The sequence below is a fragment of the Notamacropus eugenii genome, chromosome 5 (genome assembly GCF_028372415.1).
Source record: "Notamacropus eugenii isolate mMacEug1 chromosome 5, mMacEug1.pri_v2, whole genome shotgun sequence".
NCBI classification, from domain to species: Eukaryota; Metazoa; Chordata; class Mammalia; order Diprotodontia; family Macropodidae; genus Notamacropus; species Notamacropus eugenii.
In genome coordinates this window covers 72,872,261-72,895,335 of record NC_092876.1, presented here as the reverse complement: position 1 = coordinate 72,895,335, position 23,075 = coordinate 72,872,261, and the positions used below count along the sequence as shown (strand labels likewise).

At 43.6% G+C, this 23,075-nt stretch overlaps 1 long non-coding RNA gene across 3 annotated transcripts in view; it reads left to right on the top strand.

The window, feature by feature from the left end:
- LOC140504563 (uncharacterized) overlaps positions 1-23,075 on the top strand; it is a 28,598-nt gene that overhangs the window by 3,592 nt on the left and 1,931 nt on the right. Inside the window, exons 2-6 of one of the 3 annotated variants that reach the window (XR_011967149.1) lie at positions 2,251-2,307; positions 2,597-2,718; positions 4,930-5,069; positions 7,345-7,557; positions 11,985-14,630. This is a non-coding gene — a long non-coding RNA (uncharacterized lncRNA). Of the gene's footprint in view, positions 1-2,250; positions 2,308-2,596; positions 2,719-4,929; positions 5,070-7,344; positions 7,716-11,979; positions 14,631-23,075 lie in introns of those variants that run through there. The other 2 variants (XR_011967148.1, XR_011967147.1) reach the window with 2 other exon arrangements.

The following is a 23,075-nucleotide window of genomic DNA, read 5'->3' as shown; positions in this document are numbered from 1 at the left end:
CAATATTTGAAATCAGCTAACATGTTCCCCTAAGTCCAAGCCAAACAGGCCCAGTTCCTTTCATTGTGCGAGTCCCCCAAACATCCTGTTCACCTTTCCCTGGATGCCCTCCAGTTGTCAATGTCCTTCCTAGAAGGTAACAGCCAGAACTGGCCATAATACTCTCAAGCTGGTCTGCCTAGGACAGAGGACACTGTGACTTTTCACCTCTTATTCTGGAAACTGTTTTTAGTACCATAGTCTGTTGGCATGAACCTTTCTGGCTGCCACATTAACACTACTGACTCTGAGCTTACAGGCTGCTGAAGTCCCTAGATCTTTTCAGTGAACTATTATCCAGACACGTTTCCTCAACCTTCTACTTGTACGGTGGGCTTTTCTGAACCTAAAATTTAAAGCTTCACATTTATCCCTATTAAAATTGTCTTATTAGTATGGTGTCATGGAAACAGCTCTGGAGTCAGAGAACCTGGGTTCAGATCCAAGTTACTTTGGAAAAGTTCCATCCAGGCCCTATGAAGAGATCCATCTTTCTAGTCATTGTAATGTGTACCTGTTGTGTGTGTGTTCATCCTTCATTGCTGAAGAAGACCACGCCATCAGAGAAATAATGACAAGACTTGCACTTGACTTTGTTTTGAGTGAGGGAGGGCTGTGCAGGTCACCAGCCTCACTTTTCCTCCAGTCATCTGAATCCAGTGACCAGATATTCATCAGGATGACTGGAGATGACCCAGGATGAGGCAATTGGGGTTAAGTGACTTGCCCAAGGTCACACAGCTAGTGAGTGTCAAGTATCTGAGGTGAGATTTGACCTCAGGTCCTCCTGACTCCTGCACTGATGCTCTATCCACTGCACCACCTAGCAGCCCCTAATGTATACCTGTATTCCCAAAAGAAGTAGCTAATGTCCTTAGATTAGAGGCCTCACACAGGGAGAGACTGAAGATCAGAAGGCTTTCCCAAAGTTCCCCCTTATCCCCTTCTGTCTTTCCCTGACCAGCCTGCATGAGGCAGATTGCTTTTGCCCATTAAATTCTAATTCCCAGGGAAGCTTTCAAGGTCAACCCCCCTATATCTCCTCCTTTCGCCACCTCCTCTTCCTCACTACCAACAATCTAGGTTGCTGTGAGATCAAACTTGAGAATGAAATACATAAGATTTCTTCCTCTCACAGACCAGAAAGAAAATGCAGCTGGTTTTGCAAAGCCCATAGGCCTTCCATTTTCATAGACTTTTCCTGAGGAGGGAACAAAATAAAATCATAGATACACAGAATGTAAGAGCTAGAAGGGATGAGACACTCTAACTGCCTCATTTTGCAGTGTAGGGAACTCAGACCCAGAAAGAAGAGGTGGTTTGCCCAAAGTCACATGGTTAACAAGTAGTAGAGTTAGATCTGGAACCCAAGTCACAGAATATCAATATTAGAAAGGACCTCAGCAGTCCAAAGCATGCCTGTTCCCTACCCCCCAAAAAACCAAACACCTTCTATAACATGCCCAGGTAAGTGGGCATCCAGTCTTTGCCCAAAGACCTCCAATGAGGGAAAACCTATGACATTCCTAGGCAGTCCACTCCATTTTTGTGCAGCTCTACTTATTAGGAAGTTTGTAAGCCTTCTGATTACCTTTCTAGCATTCTTTTCACTATACTACACTATTCTTTTCTGGGTAGAGCCCTATGCTTGATATGGTTGGGAACAGAGAACAAAGTAAGACAGTCTCTGCTTTTCAGGAGTTCAAAGTCTGGTACAGAAGTTAAGATACACACATGAAAACCCCCATTGACCTTGTACCTTGTAGGTATAAGGATGAAGGGAAACACATAGAAAGTTAGAACTAGAAAGGATCTTCAGATAGACACTGTCAGGGCTAGAGAAAACTTTAATGACCATCTTATCAAGCTGCCTGATTTTACAGATAAGGAGAATACTTAAGACATCATCCATGCCCTAGAGTTAGCTCTCATATCCCTCCAGCTCAGGATTTGGGCGTAAGGGGAAAGTTTGGGGAAGCTAGGATTGCCCTCCCTGATGTCACTCTTGAGAAGATAGGCAATCCTGTAGTTCCTATTAAGGATAATACTCCACCATCCAGGGATTTATCTGAACTTCTTATGAAGCTATTTCTATTTCTAGAAATTCAGGAGTCCTCTCTCCTAACACACCACTGTATACACCATGAAAAAGATAAAACGTGCTTTGGTTTGTCTTAAAAATACTAATCAAGATTTGTTGGTTGCCTTTAGTTGGAGAATCAACTTTCCAACAGGGTTGTCCCACAATGGAATGAACTGCCATACAAGGTAAGCTCCCCATCACTGGGTGTGTCAGGAAGCCATAAAGAGGATTCTTGAATTTAATGGGACATTGAAGTAGATGAAACCTAAGGTCCCTCCCAATGTTGAAATTGAAGAAATAAAGCCCAGAAGGAAGAAGATCCAGGCTCTGGAAGCCAGATTCTTAGCAGGAGCTAGGAAGAAGGGAGACAAAGGCCAGCTTCTGATACCAAGGGCACTCTGTGGAATAGGATGAGGTGGGGTCAGAGCTGGGAAAGTCCTGGGTTCATGCCTCTGACTAATGTATCATTCACAGGTTTTGAAGTTGAGAACATCAGGCCTCATCCCCACTTTGCACTTGACAATCCTGTTGAGGAACAACTCTACTCATGAGCATCAATCATCCATGCAACTTCTCCAGTGCTGACTATCGATGCAGTAAGTAGAAATCCCCTTCTTGCCCAGGCTCTTGGTAGTCTTCTATCCTACTTCAATCTGTCTGTGGGACCAGCGACCAGTGACAACTTCTGGCCAACACTGCCAGATGTTCTCAGTCTACCACCCACTCTAGTCCACAGGAGGTGAGGTCCTCCCCTCCTCTGCTGTTACCCCATCCAGTCACTTGGGGTCAAGAATAAGTCAAGTGAGTGCTCTGGCTCCTAGGGGTTCTCCCACACCAGCATCCTAGCTGGTACAAGAGATCCAGGAGCTGGCATAGGGCAGCTGCAAAAGTCTAATAATCCTGACCAAGTCTGTATTCTGTAAAATATCCCTAGGGTTCCTTTCCCTCTCTCCACAGGCCCCCTTCCTATCAGCTCCATCAATCAATAAGCACCAATGGGGAGTTCGAAACACCAAGAAGAATTAAATGCCATCATTTAGTGATTCAGAAGCTGTCTATAAGAGGGATACCCAGGCTTTCTCTCCCTTTCGATGCATTAGATAACTCCAAAATTCTCTTCCCTAAGAAAGTCATCATCATTATAGCTCACATTTGTATAAATGCTCATTTATTCCCAAGGTACTTTTACCTACATTATCTAAATTTATCTCCACAAAAGGAAGTATAGGCATTTTCTTCATTTTATAGAAGAGAAGCGTGAAGATGAGCTATGTTAAGAATTTGCCTAAATTCTCAGAGGATGTCAGTAACCAAGCGGGTAATAGAACTCGGGTCTCCTGATTCTCTACTTGGGTTTCTTTTTAATGAACCAGACCAGTTCTTGAAAGAGAAGAAGGGAAGGGAATCCCAAGAGCCATGGGGCAGGGGAACCAGAAAAGGCCCCTTGGGATCATGCAGGCCATAGTTATTTTTCCCGAACTGATGCCAAGCTCTTGGGCAGGGTGAGGAGCAAAACAGGGGCTCCGGGAGCTCCTATTCAAGCCCATGCTAGGGAAGCGAAGGGTTCAGAAGGCAGGTGTGCCCTCCCTCCTCTGTAACAAGACCTGTATTGACTTTGGAGGAGTCCTTTGTAGGTAATCATTAGCTACTGTGTATGTGAAGTGAGCCTTGATACCTGAAGTAAGAAGTATTAATAGTCCCTGGTACAGCTGGCCTTGGCCATTATGGCAAAATCCGCTGATCTCACACTGGACTGTGGACACAAACCAGAACCCAACTAGCAGCCACTCCTATCCCCGTAGTTTTTGTCTTTCTAAGGATGTTGTCTGCTCTTCAGCGGAACAAACTAAGGGGTGTATTGAACTCCTTCCAATGCACACCAAGTTCCTTCACCTGTCATGTTTTCCTCCTATTTCTTTATCCAAATCCTCTGTCAATGTCAAGGCTCATGTCCACTCTGGTCTGTGAAGTTTGCCCTGATAATCCCAGTTTGGACAGATCCTTCCCTCCCTTCTTTAACAGTCTTTGCATGTAACATTGACACCGGCCTCCTATTTGGATGACACTGTGACTTCATCTATGTGACTCCTTTCTCCACTGGTGCAAAACATTGTCATTCTATGATGTACCAACATGGCCAATTCCAGTCTGTATTTCCATAAATCCTCCACAATAGAAAACTGAAGTGGAAAGATTGCATCCTACCTAGGTGACCTTGGGCATATTCATTCCCTTGTTTAGGCCAGAGTGCCCTTATGTGATGATCTTCAAAGAGGAGGGTCTCACCTCCTGTGGACTGGAGCTGGTAGTAGGCTAAGCTTGATGGTCTAAATCCTAGGCTCCTATCTGACATGCCAGAAGTCTTTCTCTGGTTCCTTTGTTACTCTGTGGATGCCAGGGCAGCCTTCAGATTCCCCAGGAAACAAATACAAAAGCCACACACACCTAAAATATTCTGTATTCTGCATGGGGAATGGTTTAGTTTTCTATCACATCAGCACACTGTGACATTACACATAATACCATCTTGCCATTCATACTGTTTGCTGGAGAATCCTATCTCTTTAACAAGACTAGACCGGAAGACTAAGTCATAGGGAAGAAGTGGGGAGGAGGAGGAGAAGTATGCATCTTCTGTGTCTTCTTCTCCTTCTTGGAGTCCCCCTGGGTAGAGTCAGACCCAGGACTAGATACCCAGCAAATGGGCACCAAGTCTTTGCTGGCTGATAGAAGAAGGCTCCTCTCTCCCTGGAGAGGTCATCCAGCCTCTCTCTGATGGGCCTCTCCCCTCTTCTGGCGGTCCCCAGATGTGGTCAGCCTGCAGACCCCAGTGATCATCATCCCTGTGCTGCTGTCCTCCTCCACACTGCTTGTGATTGGCTGTATCGTATGGAAGACATGTCGGAAGTGGAGGACTCCTGGCCAGTGCTCCCCACCCCAGTGACAGGTAAGCCTAAGCCTGCCCTGAAAATAATAGTAACTCATACCAATCTCTCACATGTGTATAGTCATCTGCAATAAAACAATTTCATGTCTTTTATCTCATATAATCCATACAACCACCCTTTGAGGTAAATAGGACAGAGATTATTATTCTGTCTTCCTCATCCCCCCAGGTAGGGAAACTGAGGCTTATAAAGGTTAACCTGAAGCATGATCTGTAAAAAAAACAAAAAACAAAACAAACCCCAAAAACAAAAAACTACTCACTGAGGTTTGAGTAAGAAGGCCTGCATCTAACTTCTACATCCACCGCTTATTAGTTTTGTGATTTGAATCACATGACTTTACTGGGAGTCTCAGTTTTCTCATCTGCAAAATGGGGATATCATCTCATCATGGTACAGAGGTGACCTTGAATTCCGGGAAACTGCCAGGGTGGCATAAGCTCCCACAAAGTTAGGCAGGTTATAAGCACAGCCCCCAAATGGCTTATCACCTGAGCCTCAACTGAGCTAAGTCTGAACATGCTCATAACCAGAAGCATGGCACCCAAGTGTCCAGAGTAAATGGAGACATCTACAAAGATTGGAGGCATTGAATGTCATCTGCATTTTTTGTGAAGGAGGCAGATAAAACTGGATACCATTCTTGCACTGCCCTTTCTCACAGAGCTGTTGTGGGAAAAAAAAACTCTAAAAGACACGAGAAATGTAACCTGTTTTATTATTCTATTTTATTATTCTTTGATTTCTAATCATCCCCAGCTATTCAATGACCAAGTCAGGACTGGCCTCCAGTTCTCTCCTGGATTTCAAGCCCTGGCCTTTTTTAGCACTTTGCCCCCAGAGCTCACCTCCATTCCCAAGATGAACCCAGCCCTTCTCAGAGGCATCCAGTGATACCCAGTCTTCTTTCCTTCCCTAAACTTCAGTCTTCCTATCTTTGCCCTCTTTTATCTTGTTCCTATCCTACCCCTCAGTCAAAGCCTTAGGTGGAAACAGAATAACAATGCCCCTTGCCACTCCATTCCTGAAAGAAACCCAAAATGCTAGCCCAGTAGGCTGGATAGGGAGGGAGCACTGTTGCTGGTGCTGGAATGTAACCCAAGTCTCAAAGTCCATTTGTATGGGACTTTTCCTCATTGACGATGATCAATGTCTCAATCCCACTTCAGGTTGCTGAAGGAAGACTCTGAGAAGATATCTGCTGTGTTCTTTCTCAAAGCCCAAAGAGAATGAAAATACTCTGGAGCTAGAGAAAAGCTAGCATGTCCATCTTCTCCCCATCTCTCCTGCCCCTTATGTGACAGAAGGCCACTGATCTCCACAAATGATGGGACAGTCCCATATCAGTGGGCTTTGGGTTTTAGGTTGCATTAAAAAATAAGTAAATAAAGAGCCATGGTTTCAATGCATACAATCAACCCAAATAATCCCACTAATCCCAGGGTACTGCTCCCTAATTCAGGCCCTCCCTGCACAGTATTTTGAGATCTCTTTATCCTTTCAAGGCTATCCTTTGACTTTAATTTGATTTCTATGTATTAAAATCATGGTCATTATAGCACTCAGGATTTCAAGAGACCTTAAAGATCATGAAGGGCAACCCTTTCTTTTTTTAAAAAAGAAAAGAGGCTCATAGGGAGCAGGGATTTAACCAAGGTCAGAAAGCTGTTTAGTCACAGAACTGGACATAGAACCCAAGTCTGCAGACTTCCAAACTTGGGATCTTTGCACTACAGCTGCCTTGACTGAGGTGAGGGAAAGCCCTGGTCAGCTCACCCACTGAGGACATCCCTTCACACCCAGCCCCATCTCTTCCACTTTCAACCCCTCATTTGTACGTATTTGTGCCCTTTTATAACAGACTATCTGTAATATGGTCCCCTTGGGTGGAAGAGAAGCTTTTGCCTAAGAAAAAAAGACCTTGAAAAGAGCATTTCCCAAGTTATCAGCTAATAGCAGGAGATGCTGGGGAAAGCCCTGTCTAGGCAAGAGAAGAAAGCAAGATCCTCAAATTCCCTCTGGTTTCCTACCTCTCCCTCCATTTCCCTCTCTGCACTTGTCAGAACCAAAAATCCATAGCCCACAAGATAAAAAGACATTTCCAGCCTTAGGGAATGGGTGCTTTGATCTTGGCATTGGAGCAAAGACTCTCCACTTAAGCAAGGAGCTTAAGAGAGCAAGGCTACAGGCTGCTAAGAAAAGAGAGAGGGAGAGTGGCTGCAGGAGCTCTGTACTGAATGTTTTACAATTCTACCCACTGGCGCTTTGCTGCAGGTGCCTGAGATGAATGTCGGTACTTCCTTGAGACCATCTGCCTGCTTCATGTCTAGCTTTGGCCTATCTACCACCTATCACTACATCATAGCAGCAGGAACCATAGCAGCAGCACCTCCTTCTACTGGAACCAACAGCCCAAATATGAACCAGCAGATAGAGACACAGTCCTGAAGAGTCAGCAGCTGTCACCATCTTCATTTTCTGCCTGGGGTGAGCATGGCAAGAAGTTGTAAACAGCAGCCTAAGGGATTGTCTTCTATTCATTCATTCATTCAACAAATATTTACTGAACAAGATGATCCATAGACATATATGTATAGTAGGCTTTCAACAAATATTTTTTGAGTTAATGAAGGATACTTAATCAGTTTTTGAGTCTTTTCCATTACTGTTGAGGTCAGAGTTGGGAGAGCTGGTTCAGATTTGAAAGAATTCACTTAGACCTTCTCCTTAGTCAATGGGAGCTTTATTTATGCAAAAACAGCAGGCCTGAGATTTAGCAAGGAGCTAAACAAAGCCACTGATATAGGAAAAGAACCAGACTTACGCAGACAGAAAGCTATACAGCCTGTAGGATGATGATGATGTGATTTTTAGGGCTTCTAATGGAGGTGGGAGATTTAGGGACAAGATTAAGTACAAAGAAGGTGAGGAAGGTGGTTGCTTGCAAGATAAAGAAAACTTATGATACAGGATGAGCAAGATGAATGACAGGATAGGGAACACAGGATAAGGGGAACAAAAGCAATTCTTTTGGTACAAGTTGCAGGATATTTCAAGATAAGGGGGAAAAGGCATTAGGATACCCTCAAGTTACAGAATGGGTTATAGAATGAGGCTCAGACCCCCTCAGTGATCCTTACCGACCATTAGGGTACCATTTGTATCCACATCATATCCGTCCAACACTCAAATACTTCACCCTCGCTTCATTTTCCCGCTAGAGTGATGAGGGTCTCAAGCCAAGGACCTGGACCTTATAGCCAACAAGTGCCCTACAAATGAATTCATTTTCTCAGCAAAAATGAATTTAGTGCCATCCATATAGGAGAGGCAATGTGGTATAATATAGTATAAGGTTATCCTGGTCTTGTAGTCTTGATGATTCCAAAACCCATTAACCATTTCTCTTCTGTACTTCCCAGTTGGAAGAGTTGAGTAGTTCTGATTCTACCTGGGCACATGGAGGTCCTGTCCTTCCCTTGGTCTTCCCTTGTCCCCAACACAGCTCCTTTTGACTACTGCTTTCTGCTAATTATTGGATTCAACACCCCAACATTTTGACAGGAAGGTGTCACTCGTGTTTTCAACTCTTGTGTTTTACTGGCTTTTGCTTCCATTTTCTATATCCTTTCTTTGTAAATCTAAATTGATCAACAAATTTCTAGAACAACTTCCTCAGTCTCTTTAAACACCTTTCCCTTTTTTCCCTTATCAGAAATGTGTTTCATTAGAACGTATTTTTAAGAAAGAGTCTCTCAACCAAGGCTCCCTTGAGCTTACTTCCCTGGTAACATTTTAGTCCTTGAGACCCTTTCTCTGAACTTTTAACAATTCACTATCATAAAGCCTAAGATTCACAGTCCCCTATCCTCCTTCCAAAATAATCTTCCTAAGGCACAAGTCTGATCACATCATTCTCCTGCTCCTAAGTATTCATTCAGTGGATCCCCAGAATTAAATATGAACTTCCCTACCTTGCCAGTCTTATGTCCTTATTCTATTTCCAGTACCCTAGCACACTTCAAACTGCTTTATGTATTGTATTCCTCCATAGATTATAAGTTTCCATGTTTGTCTTTATCTCACCAACACACAACAGAGGGATTTGCTGGGGTTTAAGATTCACTGATCCATAGTCTTCATTCTCAGAAGACCTCAGGACTTTAACCTGAATTCTTTATAAAACTTCCCTTGATCTGTGAACCCCAACCTGAAGGACCAAGCTTCGTAGATTTTCCCAGCACCTCAGCAGACTTGCCTTACTGAGATCCTAATCTATATTATGCAAACCCTAATTGCCTCTCCGGTCTTCTGTCACAGACACTGTGTTCAGTTTCCCTTTCCCAGAAGCCAATCTTCTCTTTCCCTTCAGTGCACACCTGAACATTCCAACTCATGAGTGCATTTAATAGAGTTTATTAACCAGAGAATATATGCAAATTTATAAATAGTACATCTGAATAAGAGAACTAGGAGTCAGGATACAAAAACTCCCCTCAGTGCTACACTAGGCAGTCCTATGTTTGGACACCCTGGGTTCTCTGGACTGAGCTCATAAACATTAGCTAGTGATCCACCTGAACCTCATCCCACCAAGGAACTAATAATAAAAAACAAATAAAGGATAATTTCCACAATTCTTAACATCAGGATTCAGCCCAACAACTGATCACTCCCAAATTCACAAAAGATACCCCCAGACTACATAGGTATATTTCTTGTTCCCTACCTACAACCAGAACATTGTTTATCTGATCAGAATCTCCTGTCCTTCCACCTCTTCTATTACTTAATTCCACTTAAACCTGTCTTTTACCTTCAATATAACCTCTAGTTCCTCAATTTCTTCATTATTTGCTAGTCAAACCCCTTACTCCAACGTGACTTCCCTCCTTTCATCTCCTTCCCTCCTTTTAACCTGTAATTTGCCATTTCAACCAGGTACTACCCATCTTACATCAAGCAGTAGTTCCCACCTAAACCTCAGTTGGGGCAGCTAGGTGGCACAGTTGGACCAAGTTTTGGGCCTGGAGTCAGAAAGACCTGAGTTCAAATGTGACCTCAGACACTTACTAGCTGTGTGACCCTGAGTAAGTCACTTAACACTATTTGCCTCAGTTTTCTCATCTGCAAAATGAGCTGGAGAAGAAAATGGCAAACCACTCCAGGATCTTTGCTAAGAAAATCCCAAATGGGGTCACAAAGAGTCTGAAATGATTGAACAACAACAAGCCCTAACTCTAGATCACCCCCACTATCTGCCTTCTCTTCTCCTAATCCAGAGCAATAGAATGCTACTGAAGGAAGCTATGAAACCACAGGTGCTGGGTTGATATGATTAGAATTGTACTGGTAAACGTTTAAAATTCAACTCTCTGGGGGAGGAAATGTACCATGGCACACTTTTAATATTTATTATTAACATTTTCTCCAGCACTGTCCTATGTCTAGACAATCAACAAAACAACAAATTAAGCTCCTATTTGTAACCTTTGCCCACTTCTGAGGTGGAAATAAATATGCTGAAAAGAAGGAACAATCACCTCTTGCATACTCCTGGATATAACTTAGCTGGGTTCTCACTACTGTGTGGCAATTGTATTTATTTCTGATTGATTCTCTATCACATTTCCCCCAGTTACTACTTCAAATATGCTCATCCTTAAGCCACCTCCAAATCCCTTTTCCCACAGACATGCTCATCTGTTCAATATACTAGAATGGAAAGGGCACTGATTTAGGAATTGATGGAATGGGATCCAAATTTCACTTCTAATGGAAGGAAGGAAGGAAGGAAGGAAGGAAGGAAGGAAGGAAGGAAGGAAGGGAGGGAGGAAGGAAGGAAGGAAGGAAGGAAGGAAGGAAGGAAGGAAGGAAGGAAGGAAGGAAGGAAAGATTGATTACTATGTGCCAGGCACTGTGCAACAGACATACTGGGGCTACAAAGCAAAAACAAGACAGTCCCTGTCTTCAATGAGCTTACATTCTAATAGGAAAAGATAATACTATATATGGAGGTATTGTTGTTTTGGACTGAGGAACCACAGATATGGTGAGTGGCAGGAAAACATATGTTGAGGTCAGGGAACCATAATGGACACACCAGGTCCTGCCATATGAATTTGACTCAAGCCTTCTTTCAGCCAAAATAAAGCAAAGTTTATTAGGAGCCTAAGCATTTGTGATGCTTGTATTGACAAGCAGGTCAGATAGAATCTCAGCTGGTCATAGGACAATTTATCGATATATCCTTTCCAGAAATGGGGGTGTTCATTTGATTATTGTTCCAAAAGCTAAAGGTTGGGGTGGTGACATGACAAGAAGATGACTGAAGAGCAGCAGGATGTGTGATGGGGTCTGGGTTGGGTGAGTTATAAACTCTGACTAATCAGGAGCTAAAAGGGGATTGAACTAGGTGGCTTCTGAGGTCCCTTTCAATTCTATGACCCTCAAACCCGTTTATGACTCCACACATCCTTTCTTCCTTCCCTTCAATAAATAACTGATTTTTATATAGCACTCAATTATTCTCAGATCAACTAGATGGCACAGTGGATAGAGAACTGGGCCCTAAGTCAGGAAGACCTGAATTCAAATCCAGCTTCAGACACTTACTAGCTATGTGACCCTGGGCAAATTACTTAGCCCTGGTTGCCTCAGTTTCCTCATCTTTAAAATGAAGGAGAAGGAAATAGCAAACCACTCCAGTATCTCTGCCAAAAAAACCCCCAATGGAGTCACAAAGAGTCAGATGTGACTGAACAATTATTCTCCATTTTTCTCTTTTACTAAAGAATCTTTCCTCCACTGGTTCCTTCCCCTTTGCTTACAAGTGTGCTCAAGTCAAACCCCATGCTAAAAACAAAAATAATCTTATGTCTCTTCTCCCTTTCACTGGCAATTCTCCAGAACAGAAGTGTTCCACAGTGCCCTGAAGGCAGCATGAGGCCCAAATGGTGTACAACACTCCAGACCCAAAACAAGATTAAAATGTAATTGGGAAATATTTAGGAAAAATTTTTTTTAAATCTAAAGGCTTTTTCTCTGTGTCATATTCCTTGACTTATTTGCATCATCTGACAATTGCCCTCCCTCCTACTCTGACTTCATGACATCAAGATACAATGAAAAGAACACTATTTCCGGAGTGGAATGACTACTCAAATACCACCTCATGCTACCTATGTAATCTTGGGAAAGTCAGTTCACTTCCCTGGGCCTTAGTTTCCATTTCTGTTAAATGAAAGAGTTGACCTGAGATCCCTTCCTGTTCTAGAACTGTGGTTTCGGTTATGATCTCTTGGTCCTCTGAAAATTCCATCACGTTGAATAGATATACTCACTTGTTCTGAGCAAGTGTGGGTGCCACCCAAAGCTATCCACCACCTTCTCCATTCATCCTCTCTCGGTTGCTTCATCAGCTCCCATGGGTTCAGCTATCCCCTTGATAAATGCCCAAATCTCTATATCCATCCCTATTTTCTCTCCTGAAATCCAGGCCCATGGCATCTCCACTTGGGTGTCTTTCTCCCTGGCACCTCAAACTCAACATGTACAGAACTAAAATAATGCCTTTCTCTTCTAAACTTCTCTCTCCCCTTTGACCACCCCCAGTTCAGTTAATCAGTTATTAATCAAATCTACATTGTCATATCCATCTCCCCCCTCCCCCCTTTTCCATTCCTATCACCCTATATCTAGCCCTCGTAACCTACTCTGGAATTCTGTCATAGATTTAGTGTAAATAGAGTTGACTGGAAGCCAAGATCTGTGTTCAAAACCTGCCTCAGACACTTAGTTCATTTAACCTATTAGCCCCAGTTTCCTTTTCTGTAAAAATAGAGCCAATAATAGCACTTCTCTCCTGGGGTTGCTGTGCAAATCTTAAAATACTGTATGAATGCTATTGTTATTATTTATTTCTGGTCTCTTCCTCTTCACTTTACCTTTCATGTAGCTATCAAAGTATTTGTTTCTAATACACAACTCTGACACTATCAAAGCCTTAGACAAAGACCTTCAGTCACCGGTAGGATAAAATATTTAAAAATTCCTTGACTTTGCATTTAAGAACTTCCAGAGTCTGGCCCGCTTCTCAGTTTTTGTTCATGAACCCCTCCCTGCATACACTATTTAAGTTCTGTTAGCTGTACCCCAATCTCACCATGCTCTCTCCTATCTCTACAGACTGTTCCCCCAGGCATGGAAGTCACTTCCCCATGATATGTCCAAAACAGAATTAATTTATCTTTCCCCCAAAACTCTCCCCTTTTCCCAACTTTTCCTCCTTCTTTGTCAAGGATAAGTTCCTTGTGGACCAGGAACGTCTGTTTTTGCTGGTATCCCCAGTGCCTTGTACATAACAGAGGCTTAATAAATGTTTATTATTGTTCCTGAGAACTCATCTTGAGAGATATGCCTACATCAGGCAATGTTCCTTCTTGGTCATTTAGAAAACCAGAAATCAATGAACCGTTCAAAGATAGGTAACAAGAGTTGGGATACTTGACAGGGATTTAGAGTTTTCATGTTTTCAATTAACAAAAGTTTATTTTCTTTTCCTCTCACCTCTTCCCCCACCCCACTGAAATATGTAGTCAAGAAAAACAAATTCCCTCATTGGCCATTTCCTTTGGCTAAAGTATGAAATCTTTTATTGGAATTCACCATCTAGTGGCAGCTTTTAAACGCATCTATATCTGAACGGCGTTTTGTGGATTCTCTTATTTTCTGGAAAAACTGTCATTTTTCATTTTAGTACCCCAGCCTCCAGCCTTGCACACACTAACTACTCAAGCATAAACTACTTTTGTTACCGAAGTTCTCTCACCCCACTGAGATGGGAAGCACTGCCGCATTTAAACAAAGTTTCAAGGTTTACAAAGAGCTGTATACAATGTATCTCTTTCTCCTTACAAGCACGGAGACGGGGGAGGGAGCAGGAATTGGAGGGGTGGTGTGTATGCTCTTATTATCCTTTTACAGATGAAGAAGCTGAGGCAGGGGGCGGCTGAGTGATTTGCCCAAAGGCACACAGCCGGTATCTGCAGCCCATTTCGAACTCGGGTCCTGCTGACCCATATCTAGCGCTCCGTCACGGGAGGTAACCGGGGATTAAGGGACTCGTCCAATGGCACGTGGCTAGCCCGGCTCCTCCAAGTACAAGCTCGCGTCGCCTCTCACTGGTCAAATGAGGCGCTTAATCCATGTGTCGTGGATTCCTGGAAGCGGAACAGAGACGGCTGTCAGCTCCATCCGCAAACACCGAGGCTAAGGTGGGACGAGGACACGAGACTGCGCAGGCGTGAGGAGCTGAGGCAGGGGCGGGGCGACCAACCTCCTCCCTGCCCTCCCTCTGGAGCTCGTACTCTAAGACCCAAGTGCGAGGCTTTTCCGAGGACGACCCTCTGACAGGGGACGGGCCACAACCGGGAGCACAGCACCCTCTAACTAAAACCGCGAACGTCCTCAAACATCCGGCGTCGCGGCCTCCATCGCCGAGGGGACCGGAAGTGACGGGCAATTTGTGTTTCACTTCCGTTGACGTTCTTCCTGACTCTGTAAGTGGAAGTCCTTGAGGACTGTATTTCCACCGTGGTCCTACTTTCCATTTACTAGCTCCCGTCCTATTTTTTCTTCCTTTCTTTCTTTCTTTTTTCTTTATTCATTATCCCCGAGCCAATCCACACATCACAGAACTCCCGCCCCCGACCTCAACTCCACAGCCAAGTCCTCGGATCCAATCTTTATATGGAAGGGCCCGCCCCATTCCGAAAACAAGCATGCTCATTGGCTCGGAGCGGAAGCGGGGTGGGACAACCGTAATACCAACAGTAATCCTGGGAGCTCATTGGCTCGGAATCCAGCGGCAACCGCCTCCTTCAAAAAGTCAATGCTCATTGGCTTAAGGTTACTATTTTTCTTCGTGCGTCACAAAGAACACCCTCCTCACCCCCCCCAACATACTCCAATCTCGCGTGCTTAGCTCCCAAACAGGGTGTGGCGGGAACAGAGATCACAAAGAACCCCGCCCCTTTACCTTTACGTCAGTGAGACTCCGAGGTACCTAAAGACATGAGTTCGATTCTCTCCTCTAGCATTTTACTAAATGTATGTATTAAAAACATGACCCTATCGGTTAATTCCTCTGAACCTCACCTTGCTTATCTGTAAAATATGGATAGTACTACTGGTACAAGTGATAAAAATGAAAAAAAGAAAAATTGAGTAAAACTAACCATATGTTGAGGTTTGGGGTGCTTGGGACCCCAAAATACCAACACCCGGGGTCCTCCCGGAATGAATTCGACCCAAGCCTTCTTTCAGCCGAAGAAAAACAAAGTTTATAAAGACGGCTAAGCATTTGTGACGCTTGTATTGACAAGCAGGGGCCAGATAGAATCAGAGCCAGATTGGACCTGAGCACCTTCACGGAGACCAGAAGGATCTTATGTACAGAAAGAATATGGGAGGGATCTGGGGGGTGGTCTGGGAGGGATCTGGGAGGGTGGTCTGGGAGGGATCTGGGAGGGTGGTCTGAGAGGGATCTGGGGGGTGGTCTGGGAGGAGTTGAGGGAGGGTCTTGGTGGAACTGGGGTGACGAGGTCAGAGCCAAGAGAATGGGATTTTGACGGGATCAAAGGTGGGAAACAGCTGGAGGCAATCGGGAGATAACAGACTGTGGAGGGCTAGGGTGGGAAGTAGGTGGGGGCCATCCAGAGGCATTTTGATAAAATCTAGGATGGGAAGCAGTCTGAGGCAATTAGACAAAGTGATCATGAAAGGCTTACAGCCCCAAGGGAACCCCAGATCAGGTGGGAAGGTTCAGTTCAAGGGAGTTCCCAGAGTCTGTAACCCATCAAATAGACTAGCCAGACCTGTGGGATCTGCAAAATTTCATACGAATAGTTCCCCAATTCTGCAAATTAATATTAAAATTTCTCTTCTGCTTTTTGGAGCATTAAGTTTCTTCCCCCACTCCCACCCACCCCCCCATCAGCTCCCCCATTTCCATTATCCTCTTTGGGTATACTGTATTCTTGGTTGTACTAATTTCACTTTGCATTAGTTTTGTTTGTTTTTCTCCTGTCCTCCGTATTCACATGTCTTACAGCACAAGTTATATTCCACTGTCTACCACAATGTGTTGAATTGGAAGTAGATCTCAACTCATCCAGTTTCATTCCGACACCTTTTCTCTCTCCCCAACCCCCAGAGTCTGCAGAGCCAGGAGAGGTTGGGGGTGGGGAACCGGATACAGCTAATATGGGATCCATGTCCAGCATTTATTAAGTGCCTCCTGTGTGCTAGGGCTACAAAGAAAGGTGCAAGATATTTTCTGCTCTCAAGGAGACAACAGACAACAATTTTGTACAGAAAAATTATATACAGGATGAAATGGAAAGAATCAATATAGGGAAAATTAAGGGAGATCGGAAGGGCTTCCTAAAGAAAGTGCTATTTTAGCTGAAACTTGAAGGAATGCCCCAGCATGGGGGGCAGCCAGTGAAAATTCTTGGAGTCGGGATATGGAGGGGATTGTACATGGAACACCATGGTTACTGGACTGAAGAGTGCGTAAGAAGAAAATGTAAGAGTTAAGAAGGCTGGAAAGGGAGGAAGGGACTAGGTTATGAAGGACTTTGAATGCCAACCAGAGCATTTTGTATTTATTCCTATAGGTGATAGGGAGCCACTGAAACTTACAGAGGAGGGTCTGTGCCTTAGAAAGATCACTTTGGGGGACCTGAGGCAGGGAGACCAACCAGAAGGGCCAATGCAATAGTCCAGGCATGGGGTGATGAGAGCCAGGGTGGTGGCAGTGTCAAGGGACAGAAGGGGGCATATGCAAGAGATGTTATTCAGGGGAGTAACAGTGGAGATACAGAGCTAGAGTAGAACAGTCCCTGTCCTCAAGGAACTTGCATTCCAACAGAGACAGCATACACCTCAAAAGGCATAAATCCAAGGTAACCATGAGCTGGGAGGGCATTGCCAGAAAGAGGGGGTGGAGAGATACTAACGGCTGGGGGAATCAGGAAAGGTGTTGAACAGAAGGTGGCGCTTGAATTGAATTCTGAAGAAAACCAGGCATTCCAAGAGGGAAAGAAGAAAAGGGAGTGCATGCCAGGCATGAGGTCAGCCTGTGCAAAGGCACAGAAATGGGAGATGGGTGAGCATATGTGAAAGACAGAGAGAAGGAAGAGAGAGGAGTGTGACTGGACACATACTTTGTGGATCCAAGTAATATGAAATACAGCTACAAAAGTAGGATGGGGTCAAGTTATGAGAGCCAGAAGTGACATGGTCAGGACTGTGCCTTAGGAGAAACATTTTAATAGCTTGGGAATATTGGAAATGGAAGAGTTTGAGGTGGGGAAAGGAGGCTATTGATTAGGAGGCTATTGAAATATTATGGAGGAGAGGTGATAAGAGTCTGAAGTAGGGTAAGGGCTGTGTGAATGGAGAGAAGAGGATGGGTCTGAGGGATGTTGTGGAGACAGAAACAAGATTTGGTAACTGATTGGATATATGGCGTGAGGAAAAGTAATGAATCTGGTTTGACCTCAAGGGGTTGAAGAGGATCAGTAATTAATTGGAAGGATGATGGTGTTCTCAAATAGGGAAATTCAGAAGGGAGAGACTTGGGGATAAAGATAACGAATTCTGTTTTGGATAGGGTGAGTTTGAGATGCCTACAGAAGATCCAGTTCAAAATGTCCAATAGTTGTGAAATGGGACCAGGGCTCAAGAGAGAGAATAGAAGTGAGAGAAATGTATACATACATATGTGTACACACACACACACACACACACACACACACACACACAAAGTCCCCTTGATCCACCCTTATCATTGCATTATCAATCCATCTCCAGCAGCAATCTGGTTTCCACCTTGTCTTTTCCTTTTTTATTGTCCTTATAATCGTCAAAGGATTGAGCTAAGCCTAAGATTTAGTGATCCTGACACTATTTTTACAGGAATCTATCATTGTTTGGTATTTATCCCTTGACTGCATCTTCTATATGGAGACCTAGGAACTGGATCTCTTGATGTTATCAGTATAGGGAACTCCCAGAGTAGAAAGCACCCTCTATCAATGCCCCTTGGCCTCTGCTCTGCAACAGTGAGCCTTGGAGGGTTTTCTAGTTCCGTTGCATCAAACTCAAAAAGGGAAAAGAGGGAGAAAGACGCCTCTAAACAGACTAAGGATCTCTATGGACTGCATATGGACTTAGAAAATCACACATTGTCTATGGTTTATTGTATTTTTATTTATTTTGTTAAGTATTTTACAATTTTAATTTGGTTCCTCCAAAGTTTAATTTGGCACTCCAGAGGGTTAGGGACTACATGTAACCCACTGGCTACATATTTGACACCTCTGGCTTCCATCACTCTGGGATGCAATGACTTGCCTAGGGTGACACCACAATATGTGTCCGAGGTGAAACTTGAACCCAGGTCTTCCTGGCTTCAAAGCTGGTTCTCTATTTTTAATGCCATGTTGATTGTTTTGTGTATATGTATTTTTAAAATGAGTTGTTATTGACATGTTTTTTGTTATATCACCATAATTTCCCCCCAGCAGCACCCCATCCTCCAGAGCCATCTCATATAACAATATTTTAAAGACAAAGAAGAGGAATAAAATCAGCACAACTGATTAATACATTGGAAAAAATCTGAAAATACATTTATACATTTATTTTAAATCTGAGTTGGTTAATGAGCTCCTTATGCATGTACTATTTCTCTTTAGATAAGTTCCCTCTTTCCTTACTCTGGGAATTATTTCTCTGCACGTTTGGAATTTCATTCTTAAATTCTTTCTTTCTCTTTTGGTCTAACTTCCCCTAGAAAATTTTAGGCAATGAGATTCTATTTATCCATTCTTTGAACTCTTTGAAATGTATTCTTCACAAATCTATGATTCGTGGCCAACTATTTCTAACTTTCTTCTCTCTTGAAAATTCTAAGATGGATCGGTCATCCTGACCCCCGCCAAAGACTGTCATCATTTCTGTACCAGAACCTATTCCTTATAGCTCCCAATCAGACCCAGAATAACCCTTTCCCTTGTCTGTCCTCCACTTTTTTGAAGAATGAATCGTTCTTAACAAACTAATAAGTTATTATCTACTTCAGTAAGAAAGAGAGCTTTAGCAGATATCTGGATAATTCAAATTCTCCCACCAATGCTATATGATCCCTTTAAATCAGCTTATGATTTTTCCTAAACTCTATCTCTTTCTTGTTTCAGTCGAAGGGATCTGTGATACGCTCAAATGGTAACATTGATTCTCCTAATCTGCCCTCCACTTATCTTCACCTACATGTCTCCACCATGTTTCCCCAGTTCTCCTATTCCTGGATTTCCTATTTTCTTAATTTACAATAGCACTTTGACCTTCTCCTTTCCACAGTCTATTCTCTTCTTCTTGAATTAAGATGTATCCTTTCAGAGCTGGAGCCTAATCATGAGATTCATCCTACCAAGTCTCACTACATGTACACAAATCATCATTAATAATTTGCAACATAGCCTGTCTATACCTGCGCTTTCCATTACTCTTTGGCTCACCTGAAGTTGTGATTCTTGAGATCAAGACAGCCTTTTGGTATAGTTCTAAATGTTAGGAAGCTTTCCCTTACATCAAGCCAAAATATGTCTCTCTGTGCTTTCCCTCTTTTCCCTAGTTCTGCCCAAGCAGAGGAAATATTTTCTTTTTCATTGCAGAATTTGTTTTATTATGCCAACAATGAGAGAATGAGTGAGAGAGTGAGAGAGAGAGAGAGAGAGAGAGAGAGAGAGAGAGAGAGAGAGAGAGAGAGAGCTCAAACCTAGTACTGCACAATGACTAATAAAAAACATTTCATGTTACTGTTTAAGAGGAGGGTCATTTTCTTATCAGACCATTTGCAGAAGCCTGACTGTCATTTCCTCAATGCCATCAAAATGATTTCTTTGCTAGCCTTTATCTCTGACATTCTAAATGCGTGGGAGAGCTCTTCAAATAGTTGAAGACAGTGATCATTTCCTCCTTCCATCCTGCTCCCCATTCAATCCTCAGGTTAAACATCCCCAGTTCTTTCAAATGATCATCATACGACTTAGTACTGAGCATTTTCATCAGTCCATCCTTTACACAGCTGCCTAAGTGATCTTTCTGAAGTGTTGTCTGATCACATCACTCCCTTCACTCAATAAACTCCTGTGGCTTTCTATTGCCTCCAGGATCAAATATTCACTTTTCTGTTTGGCTTTTAAAGCCCTTCATAACGTGTCCCCAACCTATCTTTCCAGTTTTGTTCTATATAACTCCCCCTCCCAGACTCCCTGGTCAAGTCTAGGCCTTCTCTTTGCTCATCACATGTGATATTCTAGGTCCCACCTTCACACCTTTGCATGAACTGCAATATATGCCTGGAATGCACGGTCTTTTCATCTCCACCTCTGTTATCACTTCCTAGGACTCCTATCACCAAATACTGTGTCCCCATCCTGCCCTCCTCCTCAGAGGCCCCCAAGATCTCTGTCCCTGCCCCCAGGAACCCCCCTGAGGACTCCAGCTTCACCTGCTAGGGTCTTTATGAGAACTCTGCTCTCTTCTCAGTGACAGATTACTGAAATGGATAGATAAGATTATCCATCTGTGGCAGCCACCTGCTGCTGTCAGCTCCTGGAATTCCCAGAACTGAATCTGCCTGTTTTTTTATCTCAGCAGGAGTGGGCTGGTTTCATGGGTTAGTGGGCAATGCCAGGAGCCTTCCAGTGTCAAAGATGTGGCTACTGGATCCCTAAGGGGACGGAGGACAGCAAGGAGTGGTGTGTCAGTCTAAGTAGTAGGTTCTAGGCAGATGCAATCTGGAGGCCAAGTGTCCTAACAGTCAAAGGGGCAGAGGCTCCCAGGTCAAAGGGAACTCTTAGCAACCTTCTAAACCCAGAGACCTCCCTCTTCTTAATCCTGACCCTCCTACCTGAAGCCTTTCCTGACAATGTGGTATTGCTGCTGGGAACCAATTCCCTTCTGCCCTAGTTTTATTAAAAGCCTCCCTAGGAGTAAGGGGTCGAGGTAGATGACAAGGGCATCAGCTTCCCTTCTGGAGGGAGCTTCTCTGTTTGACCTGATTTTGTGGCTGGGAGATGGTTGTAGAAAGCCACTGAAAGGCACTGGGGAGGCTGAAGGTGGGGGATTCTGATGGTCCAGGTCTAAGATGGATTAGATTCCATCACTGTGAACCACCAGTGGGGACATTTTTATAGTAGGTGTGGTCTGGTCTTCATTCTTTTCCATCAATCTTTCCAGAAAAAAAAATCCTACTTTTATTTTGTTGCTCCTCAAAGAAGCAGGACAGTGTCATGCAAGGAATACCTCAGATCCAGCGTTTAGTCCTATAATGTGCTTCAAATCTGCTGGGTGAGCTTGGGGAAATTAGTTCTCCTTTCTGAACCTCAGTTTCCCCCTCTGTAAAATGAGAAGTCTGTAAGATTCCCTCCAGTTTGACTATTCTAAGGTTCCTCCTAGCTCTTGTCATTCTACAGTGTAAGGCTCTTCCTAGGTGAGACACTCTGTGTTCGAAGGTTCCTTCCAGCTCTGCCATGTGCTCAACAGTTCCCTCCCAGTGCTATGTTCTAAGCCCCCTCCAGCTTGGATACACCATAGATCCAAGGGGCAATGATTTAGTGCAGTCTACCTTCCTGTCCCATCCAGTACCAGTCCCCCGAACAGAAATGGTTCATGAAATTTATATTCTCACAGACAGAGACAAAGAAACAAAGGGAGATATAAGAGAGATTGGGAAAGAGGAGGAAGGAGAGAGGGAGAGTGGAGCTGGAGTAAGAGATAGAGGGTCAGAGAGATACAGAATGAAAGAGAGACATAGAGACTGAGGAAGGAAGGAGGGAGAGAGGGAGAGAAAGAGAGAGAGAGAATATGCCCAGGTTTAGAGTTAAGTATAATTCACTCTGTGTTCCAGTCAAACTGGACTCAGCATAGAATCTCCCACCTCCACATAATTGCATCTGCTCCTCATTCTTAAAATGCATTCCTTAATCTCCCCCTTCCAGAAACCTTTTCCTGAGTCTGAGTTGGGGTGCCTGCCCCCTTCTCCATGAAAGAGATCTGATCTCCCTGATCTGCCCAGCTAAAAGGAATCTCTCCTTCCTCAAATGTTCTTTGTCTAGATTTTTTACCCCAATAATCTTTATCCTGATAGTACTTTTCTGTACAATGTTACAGCTCACTCAGCAGATTGTAAGCTCCTTGAGGGCAGAGACTGTCCCCTTTTTCTTTGTACATCTACTGTCTAGTAAAAAGCTCTGTGTATAGAGTAGGAATTTAATAAACATTTGTTGGGTTGATTTTATTTTTATTTGATTTAAATTGATTTATAGTGTTAAGGTTTACAAAATTGCTTTTTCTCAAGAGCCTGTGAAGTATATAGTACAAGCCTTCACTTTACAGAGGCGGAAACTGAGCCTTAGTGAGCTAAGAAATGGCAGAAACATCACCTTCTCCCATACTCTCTCTCTCTCTCAAATGGCTCAAATTCAGGGCATTTCCCTTAAAACTCCAGTTTCCCTATGACTCCCAGCTCTTTTCCTTAAGAGAGTAGATGGCTGCAGCAAGCCCCCAGCAAAGAAATCCTGGGACACAAAAGATCTTTGTAGTGGATAGGGCTCTGGACTTGGAAAGGGTTCAAAATCCATCCCTGAAACTTATTAGCTATGTGACCTTGGGCAAGTCTTTTGACCTCTCTAAGCCTCAGTTTCTACATCTGTAAAATGCAGATGATAATAGCATCTGTCTCACAAGGTTGTATAAAACCTTAAAATGTTTTGTACTATCATTGTTTTTCTATTCTCCCCGCCCCCCCCTCCACCACTGATTTTTGTCAGAGGTTTTTAGTAATTAGATTGACATGTCAGTCCTCTGCTGAAGAATGACAATGATACCCACTCTGCCAGGCTCACCCTACGGCCAGGAACAAGTCCAAA